Raw genomic sequence first — 17,788 nt, forward strand, 5'->3', positions numbered from 1 at the left:
TCCTGGCAATGAGTCCGGCAGTGGTCTCCTGACCAGTAACGATACTTGGGCCCTCCTGGGCAATGACTCCGGCGGTGGTCTCCTGACCAGTGACGATACTTGGGCCCTCCTGGGCTGTGACTCTGGCGGTGGTCTCTGGACCAGTAACGACGGTGCTGGCAGTTGTGTCAGGACCGTCGGAAATGATGGCGCACTTCTCCGCCGTGACACTCACAACAGGTTGGGGAGACTTCCTCGGGACCTTCCCCACCTTCTTTGGAGTTACAGCTGACTCACCAATCGCCTTGGATCCCATTTAACTTTTTGTCCCACCAGGAGTCTTGACACGGTCCCGTCGTCCACTCTCCAATTTCAGAGCCTTTACAGGGGGTGGGCTGACAGTGCCTTGGCTCCGGTTCCTACTGCCTGCCCTGGTGGACGGGGCACTCCAAAAACCTGGAACACGCACCACTGGTACTGGAGGTTTTTTGGCTGAGGTGCTACGATGGGACTGATGAATTGGAGGGGGGGGGGGGGCAAAAAGGTCAATTTGACATAGGGACAGTTTCTGACGTACACTGGGATGGGTAGCTGGAGGGGCTTTGGGAGTGCAGGAAGAGGAGGTGGTTGTAGGAGGTGTCACTTTAGCTGTTTTGGGTGCAGGTGCAGGTACTGGAGGCTGTCGTGAGGTGGATGGATGTTGGGTGAGTGATTGCCGGCTATTGGGTACTTTGGGAGGGAGCGTCACAGACACACTGGGAGAGGACACAGGGGACGTGTATATGGCAGTGGAGGTGGTGAGTGCAGGTGAGCGGCTTGTGGTGCTGGGTGTCCTGGTGCGAGTCCTAGTGCCTGTAGATGTGGTGCATGCAGGTGTGTGTGTAGATGACACTGGGATGGAGGAGGGAGAAGAGGAGGAGGGGGACACAGTGGAGACAGTGGATGTTGCTGTATCTGTATGGGTGTGATGCTTGTGTGAGTGCCTGTGGTGCGTGTGGTGCCTATGTTTGCTGGAGCTACTTGTGTGTGTTGACTTGTGTGCATGCTGGTCTGTAGGTGTGCTTGGGGTGGGCTGGGGTACAGGGGATTGGGTCTGGATGGAGGAAGTTGGAGGGGGGAGGCTGGACACAGGGACAATGGCTGCCATCAGTGCTGAGGCCAGAGATTGCAGGGTTCGCTGAAGGACAGCCTGACCAGAATGAATGCCTTCCAGGAATGCATTACCGTCTTTCAACTCTCGTTCTACAACCTGGATGGCATTCACAATGGTAGACTGCCCAACAGTGAGTGACCTGAGGAGGTCAATGGCCTCCTCACTGAGGGCAGCAGGGGTGACTGGGGCAGGGCCTGAGGTGCCTGGGGCGAAGGTGATGCCCGCCCTCCTGGGTGAGCAGGCACGGGGCGAATGCTGATGGGCTGCTGGGAGGGCGGTGCTGGTAGGGGAGGTGGCGGCTGTATCTGTAGAAGTGGGGCGCACAGATGGTGCGCCACCACAGGGGAGCTCCCATCGGCGGACGAGTCCGTGTCGCTGGTAGGTGATCCTGTGGCCGACGTGAAGCTCCGCTCGCCCTCCGTCCCACTGGTGAATTCAGAGTCTGTGGTGTGGCCCTACATGGCCATGTGGGATGCAGCTCCCTCGTGCTCCGGTGCCACTGTACCTCCGCCTGTTGATGCTGATGTACAGAAGGACAGGGAGAGCAGAAAAAGGGGGGAGACAGAAGAAAGAGAGTTTTAGTGCATGGCATAGCGCTACCGTTGGCGGACAAGACAGACACAGCAGCCCCATGCATTACGCCGTGCTCCTGCCCTCTGCACATGCTATTTCTGGGATATGGCCATAGAAATCTGCCCACATGGATGGCAAAGGGGCAACTATACATCAATTTTTTTTTAGCTGGGGTAGAGTGCCACATGGCCTACATCACAGAGGGGTCTTGCCTACCTAACTCGCCCTGGCCTAGGGACACCCACAGCCCACCACCCCCACCCAGACAGCTCCACTGCACGCAAAGTCCATAGGATGAGGTTGTACTCACCCCTTTGTGTCTGCTGTGATGTCCTTAAGCGCCCATCCAACTCGGGTAGGCCACCGCCAGGATCCGGAACATCAGGGGGGTCATGGTGCGACGGGCACCCCTCCCACGTTGGGAGGCCATCCCCAGCTGAGCCTCCGCCGTCTTCTTGCTGCAGCGGCGAATGTCCTCCCATCTCTTCCGGCAGTGGGTGCCCCGTCTCTGGTGGGCCCCCAGGGTCCGGACATCCTTGGCGATGGCACGCCAAATGTCCCTCTTCTGGTGGGCGCTGACCTACATGACATGCACAAGGAAAGAGGAACAGTCATTACCTACTGCACCGTCGTTGTAATTGGCCCCCTCCATACTCTATCCCTGTGGCCCATTCATCCCCATTCATGACTGTTCTTCCCTCATCCACCCAGCCCTCTCTACCCAGGCCTAGCCCATACAACGTGCTCCCTGTGTACTAACCTGTTGGTCTGGAGGACCGTACAGTAGCGTATACTGGGGGAGGACCCCATCCACAAGTTTCTCCAACTCCTGTGCAGTGAAGGCAGGGGCCCTTTCCCCAGACGCAGCAGCCATCGTCGCTTCCAGACCGAGGTCACAGCAGCACTAGCAGTGTAGGTCCTCTCCTGTCGAAGGTCAGGTATCTAGTGATTGAAGAGATAGAAAATGGTGGTGACGTCCGCGGCAGTGACATCCGCGGCGGTGCGCATCATCACCGCCAGCGCACCTGTTCATTGGCTCCTGGGACCCATAGGGTCCGATGTTAACCAATGCAGCATTGCGCCGCACTCTACGACTGCCTACTGCGACGGTGTCCAACGCCAGCGCAGTTACCCCACAATCCCATTGTCCCAGTTTAGAGGTCAGGCAGCCGCCATTTCAGGGGCCCACATGGCTTCAATTACTACTGCGTCACACATACCGAGGCCTACACTCAAAACCTTTCACGGATGGGTTAATTGTCTGGTGTAGTCTTGTGTGTGACTGTGGGTACATACCTGGAGGAATGCTGACAGTTTCTTCGCTGTTGTCCTTCTTAGGCACCGTCAGTTGGGACATATTGGAAGATGGCGGAATCCGCCGGTGTACCGACCGCTGGTGGACCTGTTGACAATGGAAGAGCGACATGTCATCGTGACCTACCGGTTTGACCGTGCCACAATCCAGGAACTATGTACCCAGTTGGAGCCAGACCTGATGTCACCAATCCGCCATCCGACTGGAATCCCCCCTCACGTGCAGGTGCTGTCAGTGCTCCATTTCCTTGCAAGTGGGTCTTTTCAGACAACAGTGGCCATGGCATCAGGGATGTCTCAGCCTATGTTTTCCAACGTCTTGTCCAGAGTGTTGTCTGCCCTGCTGAAACACGTAAGGAGATACATCATTTTCCCTGAGGTGGCGGATTTGCCTACAGTGAAAGGTGACTTCTATGCCCTTGGACATATCCCCAACGTCATATGTGCCATTGATGGGACCCATGTAGCTCTGGTCCCCCCCGCAGGAATGAACAGGTGTACAGGAAGAGTTATCATTCGATGAATGTACAGATGGTATGTTTGGCAGACCAGTACATCTCGCAGGTAAATGCAATGTTCCCTGGCTCAGTGCATGACACCTACATCCTGCGGAATAGCAGCATCCCTGATATGATGGGTGAACTCCAGAGGCACCGTTGGTGGCTATTGGGGGACTCTGGTTACCCCAACCTGTCATGGCTACTGACCCCAGTGAGGAATCCCAGGACCAGGGCAGAGGATCAGTACAATGAGGCCCATGGGCAGACTAGGAGGGTGATCGAGCGGACCTTCGGCCTCCTGAAGGCCAGGTTCAGGTGCCTCCATATGACAGGTGGGTCCCTATTCTACTCACCGAAAAAGGTGTGCAACATCATCATCGCCTGTTCCATGCTCCATAACTTGGCATTGCGACACCAGGTGCCTTTTCTGCAGGAGGATGATCCAGATGACGGTGTTGTTGCTGCGGGTGAGCCTGTGGAGCCTGTGGACAGTGATGAGGATGAAGCTGATGAAGATGAAAACGACAACAGGGAGTCAGTCATACAGCAATATTTTCAGTGAGACACAGGTGAGTAAATTTTCATGTTTCACATAATATTAAATTTCACACGTCTACCTCTATCCTGTACCTACATTTCACTCCCTATTTGTTAACTGAGTTGTCCCCTTCCATTTCAATTTCAGTAATGTGGTAACCTACGTGTCAACAGCTTACACCCTTGAAAGGCTTGTGATGTGTGACATTGGTATGTTGGCCTTCCAATGGGTAACCTTTTTTAACACTGTAATTGACAATACAAAGTTCACAATCATTGACTGACTCCAATATTATTAAGGTTTCAAGGGTGTTTATTTAAGTGCATAAAAATGTAGGTGGGTTGTGAAATGGGGATAGGTCATGGTGGAAGAATGTCCATGGCAGAGTCCAGTCTATTACTATCACAGGTACATTGCACATCTGGCCATTGAAAGTGGAGCTGGGGCAGTTCCAATGTGGACAGGGTAACAAAGTGGGACAGTGGGGGGACAATCAGGGTAGTCTTATTTCCTGGCGGGGGTCTTGCCATCTTGCTCTGTCCTGTTCCTGGATCTCAGGGACCGCTTTCGTGGTGGTTCTCCATCTGCAGGGGGTGGGGTGCTGGTGTGGTGGTCCTGTGGCGGGGGTCCTGTCCACTAGCGCCGGCGGAGGTGGTGGGCAGTTCGTCGTCCTGGCTAGTGTCAGGGGCCCCTTGGAGTGCCACGGTGTCCCTCAAGGTCTTTTGAATGTCCATCAGCACCCCTACGATGGTGCCCAGGGCGGAGCCTATGGTCCTGAGCTCCTCCCTGAACCCCAAATACTGCTACTCCTGCAGACGCAGGGTCTCCTGCAACTTGTCCAGTACCGTTGCCATCGTCTCCTGGGAGTGGTGGTATGCTCCCATGATGGAGGAGAGGGCCTCGTTGAGAGTAGGTTCCCTTGGCCTGACCTCCCTCTGTGGCACAGCAGCCCTCCCAGTTCCCCTATGTTCCTGTGCCTCCGTCCCCTGGACCGTGTGCCCACTACCACTGCCCCCAGGTCCCTGTTGTTGTTGGGGTGTTGGGTTAGCCTGGGTGCCATTTAGTGGTGGACACACCGCTGATTGACCTGTCCTGGGTAGGGAGGTATGGGCCCGCTGGGTGGGTGCTGTGTTGGTGTTACCAGAGGGTGGCAGCTCGGTGTTGGGCTGTGGCTGGGCAAGGGGAACCGACTGTCCTGAGGCCCACGATGGTCCGGGCTGGTCATCAAGATCCAGTAGGGCAGGGCTGCTGTCGTCACTGTGGGCCTCTTCTGGGGGTGGAGTGGTGTTGTCTGGACCCTCTGGTGTGGTGACGTTCCTTCGGATTCCTGCGGGGGTATGAGTACAGGATTATTGCATGTGTGTGTTTCATGGTGTGCAATGGTTGGGTGTGTGTGTACCCCAGTGCTAGCATTCCTGTGTGGGAGCTTGTGTGGTGATGGTTGGGGGGTGTTGTGGGTCTGTGCAGTGGGCATGCTTTAGTGATGGGTATCCATCCTTAGTTGTGTCATGCAGGTCTTGGGGTTGGGATGGGTGGTTGGTGTCATGGGTAGATAGATGAGGATTTCGAGTGATAGGGGAGGGTGTGAGGGTGGGGGTGTGTGATAGCATGCAGGTAGGGTGGGGGATATGATAGTTGAGATTTGACTTACCAGTGTCCGTCCCTCCAACGACTCCTGCGAGGCCCTCAGGATGCAAGATGGACAAGACTTGCTCCTCCCATGTTGTTAGTTGTGGGGGAGGAGGTGGGGGTCCGCCGCCAGTCCGCTGTACCGCAATGTGGTGCCTGGATACCGTGGAACGCACCTTCCCCCGTAGGTCGTTCCACCTCTTCCTGATGTCCTCCCTATTTCTTGGGTGCTGTCCCACAGCGTTGACCCTGTCGACTATTCTTTGCCATAGCTCCATCTTCCTGGCTATGGATGTGTACTGTACCTGTGAGCCAAATAGCTGTGGCTCTACCCGTACGATTTCCTCCACCATGACCCTGAGCTCCTCCTCGGAGAAGCGGGGGTGTCTTTGGCGTGACATGGGGTGGTGTGTGTGATGTGTGGGTCGGTGTATGTGTTGATGAGTGTGGTGAGTGTAGTGGTATGTGGTGTTTTGTGCGTGGATGTTGTGTGGGTGATGGTGTAGTGTGCCACTGTGTGATGGGGTTCTCTATTCTGTGCTGTCTCTCTCTGGCCTTCATCTCTAATTTTTGGTCATAGGGGTTTGTGGGTGATGTGGGTGTGTGTTTTATATTGTGTTGGGTGTGTGGGAGTGTTGTTTGTGTGTGTATCAGGTGTGTGTATTTTGAATTGTCCAATGTGGCGGTGTTTTGGAGATGTGTGTGTATTTTGAGCGCAGCTGTGTGTACCGCCAATGGAATACCGCGGTTGAAAGACCGCCGCGTGGATTTGTGGGTCGTAATAGCATGGGCGTGTTTCTGTTGGCGTGGAGGATTTGTTTCCGCATGTTTATCGCTGACCTTTGGTGTGGCGCTATTGTGTGGGTGTCTGAATTTCGGCGGATTCCGTAATGTGTCTCATAATAGCTGTGGCGGTCTCCCGCCGCCGCTGCGGTGTATTGGCGGTCTTCTGCACGGCGGTAAGCGCCTTTTCCCGCCAAGGTCGTAATGACCCCCTGTATCTTTGCACTCCCCAGGATTGGACAGTGGGCAACCTACCCACTGTAGAGACTTGTGAGACTGTGGCTTTGCACTCCCCACAATGCAGCAGTGGGCATCCCACCCACTGTAGAGACTTGTGAGACTGTGGCTTTGCACTCCCCAGGATTGAACAGTGGGCAACCCACCCACTGTAGAGACTTGTGACACTGTGGCTTTGCACTCCCTAGGATGCAGCAGTGGGCAACCCACCCACTGTAGAGACTTGTGAGACTGTGGCTTTGCACTCCCCAGGATTGAACAGTGGGCAACCCACCCACTGTAGAGACTTGTGAGACTGTGGCTTTGCACTCCCCAGGATGCAGCAGTGGGCAACCCACCCACTGTAGAGACTTGTGAGACTGTGGCTTTGCACTCCCCAGGACGGAACAGTGGGCATGTGGCTCCCATGTGGATTTGACGTCGTGCACTCAAGCGGCTGAGGTGCCCCCCCCTTTTCCTCCCCCTGAGGTGCCTGTTTAGTTGTTCTCTGATGCCCCTGCTGGGTTCTCTCCGTCATGGTCGGGGATCTTGTGTGGGCCTCACCCATACCATGTAGTCCCAGTGTTCCACGGACTTTCTTAGAACAATACCTGGACTACTATGCTTGGTATATATTATGTACATGGTGTATATATATATATTTCTGCCTACTTGCTTTTAATATATTACAATGGTTACACTCATTTTCTATTGTCTTTGCATTCTTCCGAGGGGGTTGGGGCGTGTAACTATAATGTATAGATATGTATTAGTCTGTGTGTTGTAGTGGGTGAGGGTGGGGGTGTTGCGTGTGTGTGTCCCTGTTTTTTGCGTCCCCCCTCCCCTGTGTCGTAGATGCAGTACTCACCGTGGTCTTCGCCGCCGGCGTTCGTGCTCCTGGTAGAGGAGCAGGAAGACTATTGCAGGTAGAATTTGGAGTTCCGGGTCCATGGCATCCTCTTCCTCGTGGGGTGTGTAGAGGTGAGCGTTTTCCCTTTGTGATTCCTGTTTCCGCCGTGTGTTTATCCGCAGTGAATATGCCCTGGAAAAGGTGGCGGATTGGCCTGTCATAATAGTGTGGGCGGTACATTGTCTCCTGCCTGTCTGTTGGCGGTGACCGCCGCGCTGTTTGTTTGTACCGCCGTGGCGGTCGGAGTGTTAAAGTGGATGTCTTTGTTGGCGGTTTCGGCCACGGTCGTGATTCCAAATTTTTTGTCGCCGGCCTGTTGGCGGTCTTACCGCCGCTTTAACACCGACCGCCAGGGTTGTAATGACCACCTATATATTTTTCTACACAGTGTGTGGTGTTTTATTGTGGTGTTATATTGTGGTATTGTATGATTTATTGCACAAATACTTTACACATTGCCTTCTAAGTTAAGCCTGACTGCTCAGTGCCAAGCTACCAGAGGGTGGGCACAGGATAATTTGGATTGTGTGTGACTTACCCTGACTAGAGTGCGGGTCCTTGCTTGGACAGGGGGTAACCTGACTATCAACCAAAGACCCCATTTCTAACAAAGATAAAATAGTATTGAGTATGAGGAGAAAAAAAGAAAAAGACTAGTCAATAGAACTAACGTTTGCAATGGTGAATGGACACATACTTCTAGTACTGAACCTTTCTTCAATGAAGAAAGCTGCTTGCAAGAGAACACACTGGTGCATGCAGTTGATTAATCTGGATGATGTTATGAGAGGAAAGATGGTTCTCCTATTGAAAAACAAGTTGTGGTACCTAAAAATGTGGAGGAATACATAGGTGAAGAGGTACAGGGAAGGTGTAGACAGGCCACTGTATATAAGTAGAACTGTAGCAGTATTTGTAGTGTTCAGCAGCAATCAATTGACTTATTGAGACATTTTCTACGTATCTGTCCATGCAAAAAACTTAAGCAAAAAGTTTCAGTTTTGCTAAGATTATATCCATGGAAAGTAAGGAAATATACAAATCTACAGGGACATTCTATAGCATGTCTATCAAAGAAAGTGTGCCAAAGCACCTTTCATCATTTTAGAAAGTTATCAGTACACTATTCTCAAGTGCGAACTTTAGTTAGGAGGCTTTACCATGTGAAGGCTTGTGCGCCATGTTTAGAATAAATTAATAGAGCTCTTTTGTATAGTACAGTGGCAGAGGTAGAAAGGGTTTGTTTTGTTTCTCTGGACCTGAAGAGGAGTGTAGTGAAAATGAACATTTGGTATCTGCAGGTATAGCAGAACAAGAGACAGGTATTACTATAGATAACTTTCATGAAGAAATTAGAAAGTTTAAAAGAGTCTGTTCAGAGAAACCAGACTGTGTTTGTATATGTTGTTGATGCATTCACCTCTGAATCAAACTTGTTATTTTATTCTGTCTTCGAAAATTGAATAGAGATAGGTGGCAAGAATTTGCAGCTTACTTATTTGTAGAGGAATGCTTTGATTGTTAAACATGTCAAATTATATGTCAGTGTTGTTATAATAATTTATAGGACAATAAAATGCCAGCTAGAGTAGTGAGCAAGTTAGAAATGGTTTAAATTCCAGATGAATTTCAAGATTTGAATGTTTATGAATCTTTACTTATACAACGCATACACCCATTTCCAGCTGTAGACCGTATTGAGCCAAAGACTGGTACAACTGAGCTCCAGAAAGGTCTTAAAGGTATAGTTGTGTATTTGCTGTTAGATTTGAAGCAGAACATTGAAACTGTAGGGGTACAGAAAGATTTATAAGAAGGGCTTGTAATTGTATTCAATGGTATCCCATTCAAGAGCAAAAAGAAAGATGTCGCAAGAGTTAGTAAATGTTAGTAAAGTTATAAAAGCAACATTATGGGGGTCATTACGACCTCATCGGTCTTTTCGCAAGACCACCGAGGTACTGTGGTGGCGGTCTTCTCCACCGCATATTATGACCGCTGGCAGCCCTCCGTCCTTTTTCGTACGGAAAGCCACCAGCAGCCATACTGGCGGACGGCGGGAAAGTGGAGGTTGCTCACCGCTACGTCAACAGAACCCCACCCACTGAATCACGTCCCATGATTCGGTGTGGCGGTGTTCTGGTGACGGTGTGCTGGTGGCGGAGCTGCCCCCATGGATCCCGTCCCCTCCTGGAGGATCAACCGCCAAGGTAAGTTGATCATCCGTTAGGGAAGGGGGTGGGGGGTGTTGTGTGTTGTGTGGGTGCATGGGGGTGTGCGTGTGAGAGTGTAGAGGGGGTGAGTGAGTGAGTGTATGCGTGCGGGGGGTGTTGTGTGTATGGGAAATGTGTGCAGGTCAGACGGTGTGCATGACTGTATGTATGTGTGCGGGTAGGTGTTGTCGGGGTATATGTGTGCGTGTAGGGGTGTGTATATGTGCATGTTGGGGGTGTGTGCATGTAGGGGTGTGTATATGTGCATGTTCGGGGTCGGGGTGGGGAGGGGGGTTGTGCCACATTTGGGGGACGGAAGGGGGGTGGAGGTGTGGGGGGAGGATTTGTGAGGGGTAGCGGGGTGTGAGGGAGACCCCTATCAGTGCCAGGGTAGGAATTCCCTGGCACTGATAGTGCCTACAGCCATGGATCTCATGGCGGTTCCCAACCACCTGAGATCCATGGCGGTATGCAGGGTCCTGATACGACCGCAATCTCCAGTCCAGCGGTCTTCACCGCCATGGCGGTCGGAATGGTGAAGTGACGTAGTCATAATTCCATTTTATTTTTCGCCGGCCTGTTTGCAGTCTTACCGCTGCTTTACCACCGACCGCCAGGGTTGTAATGAGGGCGTGTATCTGATACAAAATAATATTTATTATAAACATGCAGATGCTCTTCAAGTTATTACACATATGGAGGATGAAAATTGCCTTCAAGAGGTCAATTTGAAAGGATAGATCAATCCGGATCAGAAGAAATTTATGAACACCACAGTATTCATCATGTACATCCAAAGAGATCATTGGAGATGCTATTGATCTCTTTCAGATGAAAGAAGCAAAAGAAGCTCCCTTAATTTTATGGAAGACAAGCATAGAAACTTTCTGTTTTTTACATCTGTTTCCTACTGGAATATGCAGTAGGTATGGTGAACGCCATATCCAAATACCAGCAACAGAGTACAGATCAAATAAACTTTACTCAGAGGACCCTAGATTTTGCCAGTGTATTCCCTATCTATTTCATCCGTTATTTGAGAGCAACTTGTCTGGCTTATTTCATGAAGTAAATCACATTCTCAAAACAGGGGTGAATATGCAGAATCTGTCAGCACAGGAGTTTGTTGAAAAAGTTCTTGGAAAATACAAAAATCTGGAATACAGCTTGATTAATTTTATGGCATGTCAACGTAGTACCAACAAGTATTGGTATAGTCGTCATAGTGAGCTGAAATGCATGTTGAAAAACCTAGGAACACCTACCTGGTTTCTGACACTCAGTTGTGCTGAGTATGCGTGGGATAATCTGCTTGATTTCTTACAAGTAGCCAATTCAAACATAAAAGACATCCGTTTGAAAACACCAGGAGAACTCTGGTCATTAGACCCAGCAAACGTTTGCAGATATTTAAACCACAGATTGCAAGCAATCATGGCTTTCATCTGCAACAAAACTAATCCTCCTCTTGGCGAAGTAACTGAATTATTTTGCCAAAAAGAGTACCAAACTAGTGGTGCTCCACATTTTCACATGTTGTATGGGTAAAAGATGCCCTGCAGTTTAGAACAGACAGTGATGAGGCTGTCTTGTCTTTCATAGAACATTATGTAACATGCGCCAACCCAAAAGAAACTGCTGAGAATGGATTGAGACACCAAGTTCTAAGATTTCAACATGATAGGCGTGGTAAATACTGTAGTAAAAAATATGGATCAAAAGCAACATTTCACAAGATGTCGTTTTTGATTCCTATGGCCTGTCACCAGAGGGTGGGCACAGCATAATTTGGATTGCATGTGACTTTCCCTGACTAAGATTGTGGTCCCTACTTGGACAAGGGTGTATACCTCTGACAATTAGAGACCCCATTTCTAACAAGTTCTCTCCCAGAAATACAATACCTTGCAGAATTTGATCCCGAGAGTACAGGCATACTAAAGGCTAATTTACTCGATACATACTACCCATGAAGGAGTCCCCATCTTCAAAACAAGTATCTGTATGAAGTACTTCAGCATTATACATATGAAGTAATGTAACTGTAAACATAGAGGAAGGAAAATTTGCAGTGCTTAGATGTGACGGTTGTATGGTAAGACACAACAAAGGAAATCTAATTAACCACAGAAACCTTAGTTGCTAAACTCCAGAGAGAAGAGAGTTTTTCTACTTTGCAATTGAATAACTGTTCAAACCATGGCAGGCCGAATCAGATTTACTTGGGCACTTTGAGTGTTATAAAGACTCATTCAATGCAATGTTGAAACATGAGATTGAACAGGAAGAAACAATCACTGTCAAATTAGTCAGGGAGAATTTCAAAGCAGCCAAAGTTCTGCTGCAGCAAGTCAAGATCCTCTTGGAGAACCAGTAATTAAAAGTGAAGCAGCTATATCTATGAATGAGGTGGAGATTGCAATGCAACAGGCAAAAGAGGAAACAGAATTTAGAATTTTGAACAATTAGTGACACAACTGAATCATGAAGAGAGAGAAATGTATAAAGACATTAAAGATAAAATAGAGCATGGATTTCTCCATGAGCAGAAAGAATTTGAATGTTTTTCCTATAAACCAACATTACTATACATCAGTGTACAAGCAGGCACTGGCAAAAGCTTTCTAATTAAAGTTCTCATCGGGTATCTGCAGAAGGCTACAGATTCAAATGTGTCACGTGCAGTAACAGCACCAAAAGGATTAGCTGCACATAACATTAAAGGAATGACTCTATATCAACTACTAATGCTGACGGGTGATACTTCCATGAGGTATCAAGAGTATTGAAAACACTGAAACTTCTAATCATTGATGAAGTGTTCATTTTTATCAAACATAATGCTTGCCTTCTTACACTTAAGGATGCAGCAGATTTTAGCACCAAACTATGATGTATTCTTTGGAAGAAAGCATTTAATTGTGTTTGGTGACCTACTCCGACTTACTCTTGTAAAAGGACAACCTGTTGTTAAAACACTTTTGCATAATGAAACAAGAAATTCGCTGGGAAGTATTGGCAATGTTAATATTTGGTTAAACTTTCAATTAATGAAAAACATGCACCAAGTATCTGATATGGAATATGGAGATATAAGGAAAGACATTAGAGTGGGAGTGCTCACAAAAGAGGGAAAATAAGCTTAAAAAAAAATATTATCAAGAGTCTATTCCCATCTAACATTACAGCACCAGAACTAATGTTCAATTCATTAAAGAAGAGAAATATATAGTTTGTTTAATGCCAACACTTCAAGAGTTCTCCAAATTTAATGAAAAATTACTACAAATTGAGAAAGACGAGATTTTGAAAATTACAGCTATTGATAAAATGGAACATCCGGGAGTCACAATATTAGGGACAAATAAACTACATACAAATCAGATTCTTTAGAGAAATCAGTATCCAAGACATAAGGATTAGAAAAGCATTAACAGGTCTGTAAAAATCGTCGCATTATTTTGTGATGAAATTTATATGTTGAGGAAGGCTTAGTTAATGGTGCAATGGGTAAAAGGAATTGATTTAATTTATTTTCCAAATAGAGATGAGGTAGAATATTTGGCTATGAAATTTGATCAGCTAAATTATGTGAAAAAGATTGGCAAAAGACATATATCAGGCAGCAATAGTTTCCATTCTCTTTAGCAAACGCTGTAACCATCCATAAATCACAAGGTTTGATTGTAAATGCAGCTTTGGTTAATGTTGGATGTTCTATATTCAAAGAAGGAATGTCATATGTAGTATTGCCAAGAATTAGACCATTGTCCGGTTTGTTTTTGATTGCCTTTGATGGGAAAAAAGTTAGTGCTGATGCCAACAGTGTAAGAGAGTGCAGTCGGTTAAGAAGTCTAGACGCTCCTCATTTAGGCCAGTACTCTATTTATGAGAAATGGATAATCTGTCCAAAATGGAAGATTACAAAACAGTTTAGAAACCCTCAAGAAAAGAAAGCATAGAAGGAGAAGACAGATGGTACTAGGAAGAGAAAATTGGAAAATGGCAATGAAATTGTAGGTTACCAGTTGGAAAACAGTTCAGTTGTCAACGGCTAAGGGAATGTTGTTCTCAATGTACTGTTCCATTTACCACATGTAGTAAACCAAATTGAACAAAAATCAGGTAAGGGAATTTCTTCTGAACAATATCATTTGCTGCAACATTTAATGAGTGACAGAAGTGTAATACATTCTGCTTCAGAGGTCCGACATCTTTTGGATACATGTAGCAGATCAGTAATGTTTACTTTCAACATTCAACAAGACACACAGGAATTTATTATAGTCATCCTTGGAGTCTTAGAACAAGAAGAAGTAAATGTTGACAATTTACTTGGGGTCAGTTACAAATGGAACCATGACTGCGAAGACTGCTCTTCATCTAACACTATAATCAATTCTGAACGATTTCTCTGCTTAACATTAACGGATTCAAAAAATGTACCTTTTGAAAATTTTTACAGAAATTCTAACCAAAATATGACGTGCCCAAAATGCAGATCAGATATTGTGTCTACAATGTTTGTACAAAGAGCTAGAAAATACCTTACAGTATTGCTACAACAATGCAGAGCCGATAGTTTCAAACTGGAAACTCAGATTACAAACTTCAAAGCTGGACAAATATCACTTTTAGGAAGAACCTTTACTACTTTGACTATCATATTTCACAAAGGAGTTTATACAACCTCTGGACACTACAATGTGTATTTAATGAGTTGAAACTGGATGAACAGAATGCTATGACATCAACCTAAAATACAAACCAAAACGTACATTCATACTACCATAATCATATATTTTCTTTCTTCAACTGACATTCTAAGGAAGAATTCTGGTCTACAAAGTTGAATACAGTGTTTCCTCTATGTGGAAGAAAGGAGTTAATATAACAACCCAACACCGTATTCTCTAATAAAAGTCTCAGGCTGGATGGACATACTCCAATTACAGCAACCTTAAGCTGAAACCAAAAAATGCCTTCAAAGCTAAAAAAACTGTCCCCTTTTGTTTTTCCAACCAAACTTCTACATCCTAATTGAGGAAACTCTCAGTGTAATCCATCTATTTCCTAACTAGTCACACAACAGCTTAATCAATCATTCAAGCATTTTTTTATGCAATCACTTACCCATGCGGCCTCTCAGAGAAACTGTCACTCATTGATAGAACCACTCACATTTCTAGTGTTTCACTCATACTATAGTTTATACCCCTTCTCATATACTAGAACAGCAACTGACCTATTGATTCACTTACTCATAATACACTCACACACCCTCTCAGTCACTGATGCGGCCCCTCAGACACCTATACATTCACGTATATACTCACTGTCACACCCATTCTCTCACCCTTGCAGTTACTGACATACTTTCAGACCAACCTATACAACCACTTACACAGCCACTAACTCACCCATACATCCACTCATGTACCATGTCTCACACAGTCACTCACTCATACAGCCATTCACACACCCATTCATTCACCCATGCAGTTCACACACAACCTCAGAGTCACTCACACAACCCCTTACACAGTCCCTAACTCACCCATACAGCAACTCACACTAGCACTCACTCACCCATACAGCCACTCACACAACCGGTCACTCTCCCATACAGCCACTTACACAGCCACTCACTCAATGAGACAATCAGACAGTCACTAACTCACCCATACAGTGACTCTGTATACTCTCACTTACTCATACAACCACTCACACCGTCATTCACTCATAAAGCCATTCACACACCCACTCACTCACCCATGCAGTTTCTCACACTAGCACCCATTCACCCTTAGGGCCAGCCAGACATGCACTCATTCTCCCATACAGGCACTCATACATCCATTCACAATATACAAAGAAGGTGCTGTGGCGTGAATTATCGACACCAAAGAACTTGCACGCCAGTGCTTATTATTTGCAGAAATATTTATTTAATAGCGATGCGTTTCGATCTTCTTCTCAGCCAGTAATTCATGGCACAGCACCTTCTTTGTATATCTATGGCGGGATTCCGCATCCGCAACTTGCACTGATCCCGTTACGGTGGATGTGACCGGGCATGCCGGAATTGATGCCTGAGATATATGTATATAATAAATATATATATATATATATATATATATATATATATATATATATATACACACAAACAAACCTTTCCACCCAGCACCCTACCTACCCTAAACCTTAAAACTTACCTTACCACCCCAAAACCCATGCCCCCCTAAAACCTAAAATGTACTTACCACCCCAAATCCCATACCCACCCTAAAACCTACAAATGCCCTTAGCACCCCAAACCCTAAAACATAAACACCCCTTACCACCCCAAATCCCATACCCACCCTAAAACCTAAAATGTACTTACCACTCCAAATCCCATACCTACCCTAAAACCTACAAATGTCCTTACCACCCCAAATACCATACCCACCCTAGAACCTAAAAATGCCCTTACCACCCCAAAACCCATACTCACACTATTTCCTAAAAATGCCCTTATCACCCCAAAACCCATACCGACCCTAAAACCAAAAAATGCCCTTACCACCCAAAAAGACGTACCCACCCTAAAACCTAACAATGACCTCATCACTCAAAAAGCCCATCCTAAAACCGAAAAATACCTTTACCACCAATAACCAATACCCACCCTAAACACTATTGGGGTCATTACAAAATTGGCGGTAAAAGCCGCTTACCGCCGTGCAGAAGACTGCCAATACAGCGCCGCCGCCGCGGAACTCCGCCACAGCTATTATGACCCACATCTCGGAATCCGCTGAAATTCAGACACCCACACAAGTCCGCCACACCAAAAGTCAGTGTTAAAGTGACACAAACAAAACCTCCACCTCCACGCCAACAGAAACACGCCCATGCTATTACGACCCACGAATCCACGCGCGGTCTTTCAACCGCGGAATTCCATTGGCGGTACACACCGCCGCGCTCAAAATACACACACATCTCCAACACACCGCCACATTGGACAATTCCAAATACACAACACCTGATACACATACACACACCACTCCCACACACCCAACACTATATAAAACACACACCCACATCACCCACAAACACCTACGACCAAAAATTTGTCACGAAGGCCAGAGAGACAGCACAGAATAGACAAACTCACCACACAGAGGCACACAACACCATCACTCACACAACATCCACGCACAAAACACCACACACCACTACACATCACCACACACATCAACACTGACACCGCCCCACACATCACACACACCATCCCATGTCACGCCAAAGACACCCCCGGTTTCCGAGGAGGAGCTCCGGGTCATGGTGGAGGAAATCCTACGGGTAGAGCCACATCTATTTGGCTCACAGGTGCAGCACACATCCATAGCCAGGAAGATGGAGCTATGGCGCAGAATAGTCGACAGGGTCAACGCAGTGGGACAGCACCCAAGAAATCGGGAGGACATCAGGAAGAGGTGGAACGACCTACGGGGGAAGGTGCGTTCAGCGGTCTCCAGGCACAACATCGCGATTCAGCGGACTGGCGGCGGACCCCCACCTCCTCCCCCACAACTAACAACTTGGGAGGAGCAGGTCTTGACCATTATGCATCCTGAGGGCCTCGGAGGACTCGGTGGAGGAATGGACACTGGTAAGTCAATTCTTAACTTCCATATCCCCCACCCTACCTGCATGCTATCACACACCCCGACCCTCACCCCCTCCCCTATCACTCAAACTCCTCACTAATGTACTCATAACACAAACCACCCATCCCAACACCAAGCCCTGCATGACACAACTAAGCATGGACACCCATCACTAAAGCATGCTCACTGCACATACCCAGAACAGCCCCCCAACCATCATCACACAACCCCCACACAGGAATGCTTGCACTGGGGTACACAGTGAGCCACCAATTGCACACCATGACACACACACATGCAATAATCATGCACTTATGCCCCT

This window comes from Pleurodeles waltl, chromosome 3_1 (genome assembly GCF_031143425.1).
Source record: "Pleurodeles waltl isolate 20211129_DDA chromosome 3_1, aPleWal1.hap1.20221129, whole genome shotgun sequence".
Lineage (NCBI taxonomy): Eukaryota > Metazoa > Chordata > Amphibia > Caudata > Salamandridae > Pleurodeles > Pleurodeles waltl.